Here is an 11166-nt window from a genome sequence, read left to right on the forward strand (position 1 = left end):
GTGAGGAGGCCAGCTGTAAAGTCTGACTCTGGCTCTGCAGCGAGTTTGACAAGGTAAAAATGTTCACCTATGCCTATCACTATAATCACAATATCTGCACAGATCACACAAGCATAGACTCCTGACTAGGGAAAGATATGCTCTTAAAGCTACCTGCGTTTGATCTTTTTCCTTCGATCCTTGGCCTTTCATGTTTTCTGCTGGTTGATAAATTGACATTCATACATAATTTTCTCAGATATGCACATTTTGTGTTAACAAAAACCTGCTGGCGAATGAGACAGTCAACACTGGTCTATCCAACTACCCTCACACCAGTACTCAACTAAATTAGAAATTGAGTGATGTATCCATGTAAAGCCTGCATGGTTTCTAGTTAATTTGCCAATACTGCTACTGTAGTTAGAATGGTGATGTGATAGAGATTTTTAGCTGCAGACAGAGTTTGACCAAAATAATGCTACAATTATCTATCTTCTAATAAAAGTCTGACAAAGACAAGTCAAAATCTGAATTATGCAAGCTAATTATAAGAAAATGACAGGGTGCCAACTTAATCCCATTCCAGAAGTACACTGGGGTCAAATTGCCAAGCACCAAACAATCCTGGTTTAACACAAGTCTGAACCTCAAGGAATGTGAGATGTTGTGTATGAAGAACTGCTCCTGTACAGCTTATGCAAATTCTAATATCAGGGAAGGAAGAAGTGGGTGCTTGCTGTGGTTAGGTGATCTGATTGACTTAAGAAATTTAACTGAGAAAGAGAATGGACAAGATATCCATATAAGATTAGCTGCATCAGAGCAAGGTATGTAATCATCTTGATTCCTCAAGACTTGGTACTTTATACTAACTTAGAATAGGAAAACAGAACACTATACTTCCAATAAGAATATGGTTAAAAGTATTCACTTGATCGATGGTGATTTATGCATTTAATGATCATATATGCACAAAATGATGTCAAAACAGAACAAATGTTTTAACAAATTAGCTGAAGCTCTGTCATTTAACTGACTGTGATATAACTAAGAAAATCTTCTTTTAAATTCTTTGGACGATAGACATTACAGAATTCTTTTTTGGTTAGTCTTTAATTCAAATTAATTTCTTCTTTCAAATTTCATTCATAGATAACGAAGAGACTAGTACCAGAATCAATGCTAAACCTACTAAATCCAATGTTAAGAAAGTGAGAATCGTAGCTAGCACTCTTGTTTTATCTACTGGGCGTAGCTCTGCTCTTTTATGTTTGGAAGAAAGATGGTAAGTTGTTTGTACTCTTCTGATCCCTCCGTTTTCCAGTGAAGTAGTTGAGTTTTGTAGTGAGTTATTGATTATAAATTTGATTTTATAATGAAAAAGGAGCTGTACCATTTTTCTAATGTAGAAGTTTATTGAAAAAACCTTTACTTCATTTTAGCAGGAAAACTGAGCCGCGGCCACTAAGAAAATCTGGAATTACCATTGTTTGACTTGGCTACTGTTGTTAATGTAATAAACTAGGAGAAGGTGGCTTCGGATCTGTTTTTAAGGTAAAAGCTGACAATTATATCCACTTGATACATGTAGTTTTGGTTTTAACCTGGACTGATGGATAATTGTACTACATAGTGCAAGTAAATTGTGAAGACTACATGAGCATAAATTTTAGTCACAATATACATGAACTGATGAATTTCAGGGTATGATGGAAGATGGACAAGAAATAACAGTGAAAAGGCTCGCAAGAGACTCTATGCAAGGAATTAATGAGTTCAAAAATGAGGTTGTACATATTGCCAAACTTCAGCACAGGAATCTAGCGAAGCTTCTAAGGTGCTGCTTTTTCAATAAGATAAATGATGCTGATCTACAAATGCATTCCCAACAAAAGGTTGGACTTCTTTATTTTTGGTTTGATCACTGACAACTTTATATTTGGTTTTAGAGTGATTCTTGCGTGGGGCAGCCGCACCGCCACGTGGTGCGGCAGGCCAATCATTCCCCTAGCAGGGGGGTATTTTGGGTATTTCACATTTAAAAATCAGGGACAATTTCGGAATAAAAACAAAAATTTCTGAGATTTGATTGGGCAGCCGCACCGTACACGTGGTGTGGCTACCCGCACCTAAGAATTGGCCTTGGTTTTATTGGTCCATAGTAAGTACATACCCCAAAGAATAACGGAGTAGGCTGCAATGAACCAACACATTTGTAGACCAACAGATGCCGTCTGCTTTTCTGTTAGACCGACCAAGTCCACTCACACAGGACAAGTTAGATGAAACTGTGAAGTATGAAGTTACCACAGGGGCTTTTAGGGGAGAATGGGAGAGGCAGCTGCATCGAGGAGGAGATAAGATTCCAAGTCTAAATACCCTTCTCCGTCGTCCTTCATCTCTACAAAACACCAATCTGCAAAGGATATCTCATTTTATTGAGAAGATTGCGACCTGCAAAGAAAGCCCACTGTATTTTGAAAACCGAGTTTCAGACTATCGAAATAGGGCGAAATAAGGCAAATCCTTTTAAGTATTGGCTGCCAGAAGGAAGGAGTAGACTCAGGTTTTGTGACCATCTCTGCTCCGATTTGTTGTTGTTAGTCTTTTTTTTTTTTTGGTTCTTGTTAGTCGTTTAGTATATGGAGGAAATGTGAAATTGTAGGGAATAAGAAATTGCATCTTCCGATTTTGGGATTGTGCATGGAGTGGTTTGATTTCTGATATGGGAATCTGCATTCGATTAATTATGAAAATAGCATAGACATTATGCTTAATGATGAGATTCTGGGTTAGTCTCGATGTTAAGTGTTACATTACAAGTTCCTTGAATTGAGATTCTGGGTTATTTTGATATAACGCCGTGTCGTATTAGATTCTACAATTTTCATATCGAATATAATAGTTTATGCCATGGATTTGATTAAGTTGTTCAAATTTGGTTGTGTTATGTTCAAATGCGTTTGTTTGATTTTGATGAAAGAATTTAGCTTTATGAAAACTTTGGTTATGTTAGTTGGCTTGGTGGTAGAATCAGTTTCATTGCATATGAGTGTGTTTTTGTATGATTCTGGTGGCTGTTTATCTGATGAACACTCTATTCTGGGTTTAATAGTGTTTTTGGTAGTCAGAAAAGTGTGAGTTTTATCTACAACTTATAGTTATCTATGAGCTTTAAAAAAGTTTCAGAAGAAAAGTTATCTTTCATACATGTGTGTTTTGTTTAGTATGTTTCGTTTTAGTATATGTCTGTGTGTTGGTTTTGACCAGGCTGTGTATCTATTAAATTTATAGGGCTGCTCCAACTGCGCTGTCGAAGAGACATGCTGATGGTTCATTGCCAATTGAAGATTTCAACATAGTACTTGAAAATCAGATTGGGAAGAAAGTACAAATGGGATCGGAGACTGATCAGCGGTGTGATTTAATCAGGGTTCAGTAATTTCTGTTCTCAAGTTAGATCCTTCTATGAGAAATTAAGGGGATGCAATTCCATTTTGAGTTTGAAGTAAGATTTGAAATGTTGTTTGACAGAGAAATCATGATGAGCCTGATGTTACATACCAATGCAAAGCAACTGATTAAAGCACAAAATTACAAAGATGCAATGGAAGTGCTCAGCATGGAGGAGGTTTGTTACTGGTGCCTTTTTGCAACTGATAGTTTCGTTCATATGAAATTTGCAAGTTACTTGGCTTGTCCATGCTTGTTACAGTAGCTTATGTCTCCTAAACTCTGTGGTTTGTATTTTCTTCCTTTTTTTCATTCTTGTAGGAGGCTTTTTCTCTGCGATCCATCGGTTATTAAGGTGAGTGAGTTACTTTATTGTAGACATTGTATTACTATGAAGTACATGTGGCTGTGTAGCTTTGACAGCTGAACTATATCAATCTGCCTTTCACTTTGTTAGATTGGTTTCAATATGAGTGTATAACATTCGCCATGTTTTGTTTGCTTTCACCTGGTCGATAATCCTTCTATACTGCAAATCGATATGGTTTGGTGTTATTTCATGCTTAGAGACATCAACTGGCTCTCAGTGGCAAGAATTCGCCTTGAGAAAGCCAAAGAAGGTCTTGAACGAGCTCATGGAAAGGACTCTTCTCGTGTTAGACTCCTTCAGGCGGGTCGTTATCCAGAGCGTGCACTGTGACTTCTTCTACTACATATCTGAATGTTTGTCTACACTACGCAGGTCTACTTACTTTGTTGATTCTCATTATAGATATTTGATACTGGAGCTGCTGGAAGGGGTGGCGGCGTATCAGCGTGGTCAGGTTGATAAGTCAATGAAGGTGTTGACTTCTGTACAAGAGTTGTTCACCCAGGTAATTGGAAAGGAGAAGGGCCATGTCATGCACTGAATGTTTGCCTCTCGTAGATAGGATTATGGAGGTCCAAACTTATAAAATGTACTTAAATTTACAGTCAAGTCTTCTCTTCGTACAAATGCAAAGTGCACGAATTTTGTTTAAAAAAAAAAGATGGATTTCCTTTTTCAAGTTTCCACAGAATTTATCAAGCACATTATGCTGGTATTCTATGTCTCCCACTTTTCTGAGTGAAACCATTAGTTTCAACAAAATCCAATTAACATGTATTTTTGGTTGTGGATTCTAGCTTCAGGTGCTGGATGAATCTCTTTGTCTTGTGATGATTATGGGCTTCAGAGAACGAGATACAAAAAGGGCACTGAGGATGAGCAATCAAGATGTTTCCATCAGCCCTGTATAGTCGTTAGTCATCCGAAGAGTTTCTTGACTTTGCAGGTTTGAAAAGGAGCTTGCCGCTGAAGCACTATGAGGAAATGACAGTGGAGAAGGCATTGGGTTTGACAAATCCAGAGACCAATTCTTCCATACAGGTGACTTGAACAATTTTGTTTGAACACTATTTGAAGTTTATTTAGAGAACGAACACTATTAAATTTATGAGGCCAAATCGTGCTCACTTGGTTTATGTTTGTGAGGCCAAATCGTGCTCACTCTGATGTTTACAACTTTGTGTTCAGCAGTCTTAGCTTTGCAGGGTGGAGGGACAATGGACCAAGCAATCTGTCCACTGCTCTCGGGACAGGCACCAAACCCCACAGATGCTGCTAACCAATCTGAGGCAATTCCTGCAGTCAATGCTAACAACAATAGTCAATCTGATGTTGCAATTGACATTGCAAATTCTCTTGCGTCAATGCTTGATAATCAAAATGGTCAAGTTGGAGGTCCTTCAACGTCTAGTAATGCATCAGAGCGTGATTCAGAAATGGAAAGCCAACTTGCTGAAGAACTAGCACAAGGAGATGCTTTCACTGACTATGATATTGAAGTTACTAGACAAGGTGAAGTCATAAGTGAGTACTTGGCTCTACTGAATTCAGCGGGAACAAAGTGAATATCACTCTGCCAATAAGAATTGCGACTTTAACAACCATGCATGTACATGTATAATAACAATAGGTCAAGGATCTAGTTATGGTGATGGTGTTCCGGATGATCAATGTCTTTGATCCGGCATTTTCCCTACTGTTCCAAGACTAATATTGGTGCCATGTAGTTTATCTAACCCGCCTTTCACCATTTCTGGAATTATAAAAAAGCATATTTGCTGCTTTTGAGTAAATGCGGTATAAACATGGTATAAACATTCTGATTTACTAGTATCAATTCAGGATGTGATATCCATCTTGAAATATAAGGGCAACAATGTTAGAGGACAGTCAATGACTTGTGAAAGGTGCAAAAGAATACAAGATTACATGAGGTTGCCTATCATTAGCATTCACAAAATTTTCTGAATTTATAAAATGTTATTTCTCAGATTCATCATTGGAATGAGATTCACTGTCTATGACCATAACTATCTGCTTAATTTTAGATTCTTCATCCTCAACTTGGGTTTCCTTGTAATCCTTGGGAAGTACATTACAATTAATGGTCTGCCATACCGGTCTCTCTGACTGGAATAATCTGTTGGTTGAAAGTAGCCATTAGATTCACTAAATAGAGAGACAGAGGGGAAAGAGATAGAGGCTTACGGATGCTTGCAAAGTGTGGGGCATTTAATTGCAACTGCATACTTGCAGGTGGATATCTCTGTAATTGAACTAATCATAGCTCTCAGCTCTGAGCATACAAATCTCACCTGCAAAATGCATATAGAGTAAGGAGAAGAGGGATGGGAACAGAAAAATGAAAACTAAATAAAGTTCATAGCTTCATATTTCAGTATCTCGAAGCTGTTTTGTAAGATCACAAGTGGTTCCGTTCATATATTAATGAGGATGATACCTGTATGAAAAGAGCATGTTGATAATGAGAATGTGTCCATTTATATCAACGATAACAAGAAAATGCACATATATCAATCAATTCAGTTTTATTTCAATTATTCTGCATAAATCAGTTGTCACTTGTCAAAGACAAAGTTTTTTACAACTAAAGCAATTAGAGTTCTAAACAAGCAAACATTGTCAGAATAAACAAGCTGTTCCAGAAAAAGGGTGGTACCACCCCAAACCAGCATCACAAAAATATAAATCAATCAAGCTTAGCTATGTATCCGCTAACAGCAACTTGCTTGACATATTCAAAGCAAATAAACATACCTTGTCTTTTTATATTACCAAGAACAATTCTATAAGGAGTAATTGCAGATCTCTGAGTGGGCTTTGGCTCCAAAAGCTTACGGAAACTGGAACTTCCAACCTGGGACTCAGCAAACATTTTCCTTTTGGCAACGAGACTAGCATTACGAAGAGAGTTCTGGGATGGAGACTTTGCTATTGGAGATTTTGGAGATTCCAGACCATCCTAGCAAATGAGATAGTATAAAGATGACAACATATTGAGTTACTGCTACAAATTCCAGATTCAATACAATCATCCAAAAAGGAAAGGAATTTAGAGGATATGGGAACGAACCCGTATAGACGAAATTGTGCTCTGGTGGTGAGGTGAGGTGAGGTTTTCGGGGTCCAAGTGTCCATTGCCGCCTACAAATTGCCGTCATCGACTTACCAACACAGCTGCCAAACCATCCAAAATCAAACTGAATGACAATAATCAAAACCATCCGGAAAACAAGTATGAGAGACCCAGAGTCGGAGTCGGAGGTAATTAGGTTGATTGGTGCCGGGATTGGTTTGCTCTCTCTCTCTCTCTCTGCTTTTAATCAGCTTCCGTTAAAAGGGGGAGAGATAACTCGAATGATAGATTAGCGAGGCAAATGACTTCAATACGAACCTGGGTTTGGAGATATTTCCGCAGGGAAAATACTAGAAACCCCTCCTCATTTTACCATCACAGCACAAAACTTACAATTAACAGAGACTTACCCGTCAACAAAAAATCAGCACTCTTTATGGATCATAATTGGCCACGTCAGTGGGGCCCCTTTGGTCTACAAAACGTTTGGTTCATTGCAGACTCTTCCAAGAATAACTAGTCTTAGTCTACTTTCTTTTGTTACAAAACTAATCCTTGATTCATTGGTTTACAGTGGTTACGTGTCCCCAGAATACATAATTGATAGGTTCTACTCGATAAAATCCAATGTCTACAGCTATGGAGTTTTGGTGTTAGAGATAGAGAGTGGGAAGAGTAACCGAGGATTCTCACATCCAGGCCAAAATCGCAACCTTTTTGGACATGTGAGCTACAACTGTCAACTTGAAAGAAATGTATTGCTGCTGTTTGGCTCCAAAACCAGTTGGCTTGCAAACAGTCTCTTTTGAGCGTGTGATTGCGCGGGCGTGCCAGCACTGCGGGGTGCAGTCGTTGGGGTAGTCCCTTGACCTGACTTCTTCTTCAAGCGCTGTGGACGAGGAGAGCACCAACCTCGCCACAGGGTTCTTCTCTAGCCTTTCGGAAAAGGACTTCTTGCCTTATGCGGGTAAGGGCTTTGGTTGCGGTCTCTTTGCATTCACCTTATCGATACTCAACGTTGAAGGCTGAGCAGAGCAATCACTGGGAAGTTGGAGAAGGCACGGGTTTTGCTAAAGCGTGACTTTAGCTTTGCTGGGTTGCGAGGGCGTTACCCTTGCTTCGCTGGGTGTGTCGGTGGCAGTAGTACTAGCAGTCAGCTCGCGAGGAGACTGGGACTAGAAGCACGGTCGCCGGGTTGATCTGGTGAGGCTGACAGTCAGCTCGCGAGGAGACTAGGACTGGCGGACGGTCACCGGGTTTCAACGAGGTTGAAGGTTTGCTCCGGGGAGGCTTTGTAATCGCTGGGATTGATTGATTCGAGAGAGGTCCTTTATTTTGCCGCTTAGTCCTGTATTTATACCCTAGGGTTTCGACTGCTCCTTGCCTCAGAAGGACTCTTAATTGAAGTTTCCTGTTCAGTCTCTACTACTCGATTTCAATAAGGTTTCGTCTCCTTACGAAACACGGAATGGGCGAAGCCATAACCCAAACCCGAGTGGTTTTATTTTTGGGCCGCAGGTATCGGCCCGCTGGTTCGAATCCACTAAAGGATTTTGCCTAAAATTGCTTTTGGGCTCAAACATTGCCCCCTAGGCCGCGAAATCAGGCCCGCTGGGATGTAACTGATTGAAGGGGACTTAGAAAGACGTGCCGGTTGCTTGAAATGATGCCATTAATGAAGGTCGCGTCCTTTCGTTTGTGAAACGCTTTCTGTCGCATCGTTTCCCTCACAAAATCCTTTATTTAAACTCACGCCGCAACCTCACCACTCCAGAAACCCTTCCAGTCTCTTAAGCCCAGAAAAACCATTCCTGCTAACATCTTCTCTGCAAACTAACCAGAAATGGCTCCCCCTAAGAAAATCATCATCGATCAGGAAGAAGAATTAAATGAAAATGCTGCTCAAACTTGGGGTACCAGTATCGGTGCCCGCATTCATCTTGAAACCTCGATTCATCGACCCCTACTCCTTCGTTTTCCCGACCATCACACCGGGTTAGGCCCAGCACCACAAGGCGTTATTCCGGACGATGCCATCGCTCTATATGGCCTTCCTATTCGCCGGCCCATTCCAATCCTTCGAAGGACTCTTGGAGACTTTAGCGGTTGGGGTGCCCAGAACCATCGAGCCAAGATAGGGAATTGGCCATCTTCTATTAGTGCACAGGAGATTTCCTGGTATCGAGAGACGCTGGCACGAGACCTAGCTCGCTGGAACGCGGCAGGTATCGCCCATACTATCGACTTGTGTTTTCATCTCCCTCTCGGTGGTAATCGCTCGCCGCTCGCTGCTTTCCTCTGTTTTTGGAATACCGCCACCAACACATTTGACTTTAGATTTGGTCAAATAAGTATCACTCTGTTGGATATCCTCGCCATCACTGGCCTACCCATCGATGGCGAGCCTTACGTGCACGGCCAATTTGACTCTGTCAACTTCACCTCGACTATGGCGCAACACGGTCGCAGCGCTCACAGTGGCTCCTACCCGCGATGGCTGGCGTATTACAGCCGGGAACACAACGTGACCAGTGGGATTGCCTTTCTTGAGTATTGGCTGTGTAAGTTCATATTCTGCACCTCCTCCTGTAAGCCCACCGGCACCTGGACCTTTTTAGTGATGGCCTTCTACAACGGCCGCAATGTCGGGCTCGGACAACCGATACTAGGGGCCCTCTATCGCATGCTGTACCAAGCGACGATGCATCCATTTGAGACCAACATATCTGGTCCTTTCTGGATTTTAGATTTTTGGATCCAGACTTACTTTCAACTCTTCCGTCGCGAAGATATCCCGCTACTTCCACCGGCCGACCAACTCTTAGGTCGATGGTTCTGCCGCGAGGACAAGTACTCATCTCCCCCTTATTCTGAATGTTTTTCTTATCTGTACTTGCTAGATGATATGCCGTACTGTGACCTAATTTTGAGCAGAAGATTCCCATCTTCGCTCGAATATGGTTTTCTTCCTGGCGATCCTCGCTATTCCGACCGTGCTCGCCTGGCCTTTTGCCGCGCGATCTCCTGTTCAGATATCAGGATCGCCGCTGAAGAACTCAGCTACGAGCTTTATGCTCCTAATCACTTCGCCCTCCAGTTCGGCCTTATCCAATTGGTACCAGTCCCCCTATACAACGCCTGGAACTATAACACCTCTTGGCGCAGATTTGGGCCCCCCTCAGGGCCCTCGCCGGCACAGAGCATGCTCACACTAGTCGATCTCCCTGATTGGGCCCAGGCCATCGACGCTGTAGACGGAACTGAAGAAGGATATGAGATTTGGTGGACAGAAGTCTCCGTCAATTGCTGGACCCTACCAGACGACGAACTCTTCGCAACTATCTTTGGCGAGCTGAGGAATCCCTATCTTGTCTATGTTGACACGCTCGCTCGCTTCTCTGAAGACATTACTGGGCCTCGGCCCCTTCAAGTGATCCGGCCGGTGCGAGTTCCTCGCCCGGCCGAGGCTGGAATTGTAATTCGCGAACCCCCATCGGAGGTAAGTATTATAAATTTACCCTCTGCCAGTCCCTTCACTAGTCACTTCGTTTACTCACACTTCTTTGTACTAGGGGAGTGCGCCGCACCCTGGCCGCCGCACAACCAGTGGTTCCCCGGCCGCCGGACAATCTGGAAAACAGAAAGCAGTGCTCGCTGAACCTACAGCCGAAGATTCTTCTTCTTCTGATGACAACGATCCACAAACCGTAAGAAATCCTCTATCCTCATGATCACGTTCTGTGGGTTAAATCCTAACTTCTTCATTTTGACAGGTTGCAGCTGCTCTAGCTTGCAAGCGCAGTCGCTCGGACCCTCGCGCTGACCTCTGGGCAGAAGACGAACCACCGGCTGATCGATTGGTAAGAAGCGAGAAACTCATACTAAGCATTATCCACACCTTCGCCCAAACTTCCATAACCTTCTCCCTTGCAGGTTCGTCGTCGGCCGTCTGGAAACGCTGGGGAAGGCTCTTCAGCCGCTAGTCAAGGAACCACTGTTTCACGAGCGCCGGCGCCCGTGGGCCCTGAAAATCTTCCACCTCCTATCAACACCGTTGGCGAATCGGCCTCAATTCCTGTGCAGATCATAGAGGACAGTTCACCCGAGCCAAAAGAGAATGCACCCCTGCCAGATGCACCGCCCGAGGAGCCGATCGCTGTACAACCCTCGGTAGACGTATCGCTCAATCTTGACCCCACCGCGGCTGTTGAAGAACCTGCAACGATACCAACTACAGACGAGCCTCCAGCTGCGCAGGTAACCC

At 42.5% G+C, this 11166-nt stretch overlaps 2 long non-coding RNA genes across 11 annotated transcripts; one reads left to right on the forward strand and one right to left on the reverse strand.

Moving 5' to 3' along the window:
- The first annotated feature begins 38 nt into the window (after positions 1 to 38).
- On the forward strand, positions 39 to 5598 carry LOC121051011. Of its 8 annotated transcripts, XR_005804792.1 has the most exons (11): positions 39 to 53; positions 545 to 809; positions 1135 to 1267; positions 1425 to 1536; positions 1686 to 2548; positions 3277 to 3415; positions 3517 to 3613; positions 3757 to 3790; positions 4003 to 4310; positions 4603 to 4846; positions 4994 to 5598. It is a non-coding gene; the product is annotated as an uncharacterized LOC121051011 (long non-coding RNA). The 8 variants fall into 8 exon arrangements; XR_005804790.1 differs by having other exon boundaries at positions 3277 to 3613; XR_005804789.1 differs by having other exon boundaries at positions 3277 to 3420; positions 3757 to 4310.
- On the reverse strand, positions 5169 to 7219 carry LOC112186233. Of its 3 annotated transcripts, none has more exons than XR_002930710.2 (4): positions 6900 to 7215; positions 6584 to 6788; positions 6014 to 6266; positions 5169 to 5945 (listed from the first exon to the last, which is right to left on the reverse strand). It is a non-coding gene; the product is annotated as an uncharacterized LOC112186233 (long non-coding RNA). The 3 variants fall into 3 exon arrangements; XR_005804803.1 differs by having other exon boundaries at positions 6014 to 6120; positions 6900 to 7213; XR_002930709.2 differs by having other exon boundaries at positions 6014 to 6788; positions 6900 to 7219.
- Between the last annotated feature and the right edge of the window lie 3947 nt (positions 7220 to 11166).

The sequence above is a fragment of the Rosa chinensis genome, chromosome 1 (genome assembly GCF_002994745.2).
Source record: "Rosa chinensis cultivar Old Blush chromosome 1, RchiOBHm-V2, whole genome shotgun sequence".
NCBI lineage: Eukaryota > Viridiplantae > Streptophyta > Magnoliopsida > Rosales > Rosaceae > Rosa > Rosa chinensis.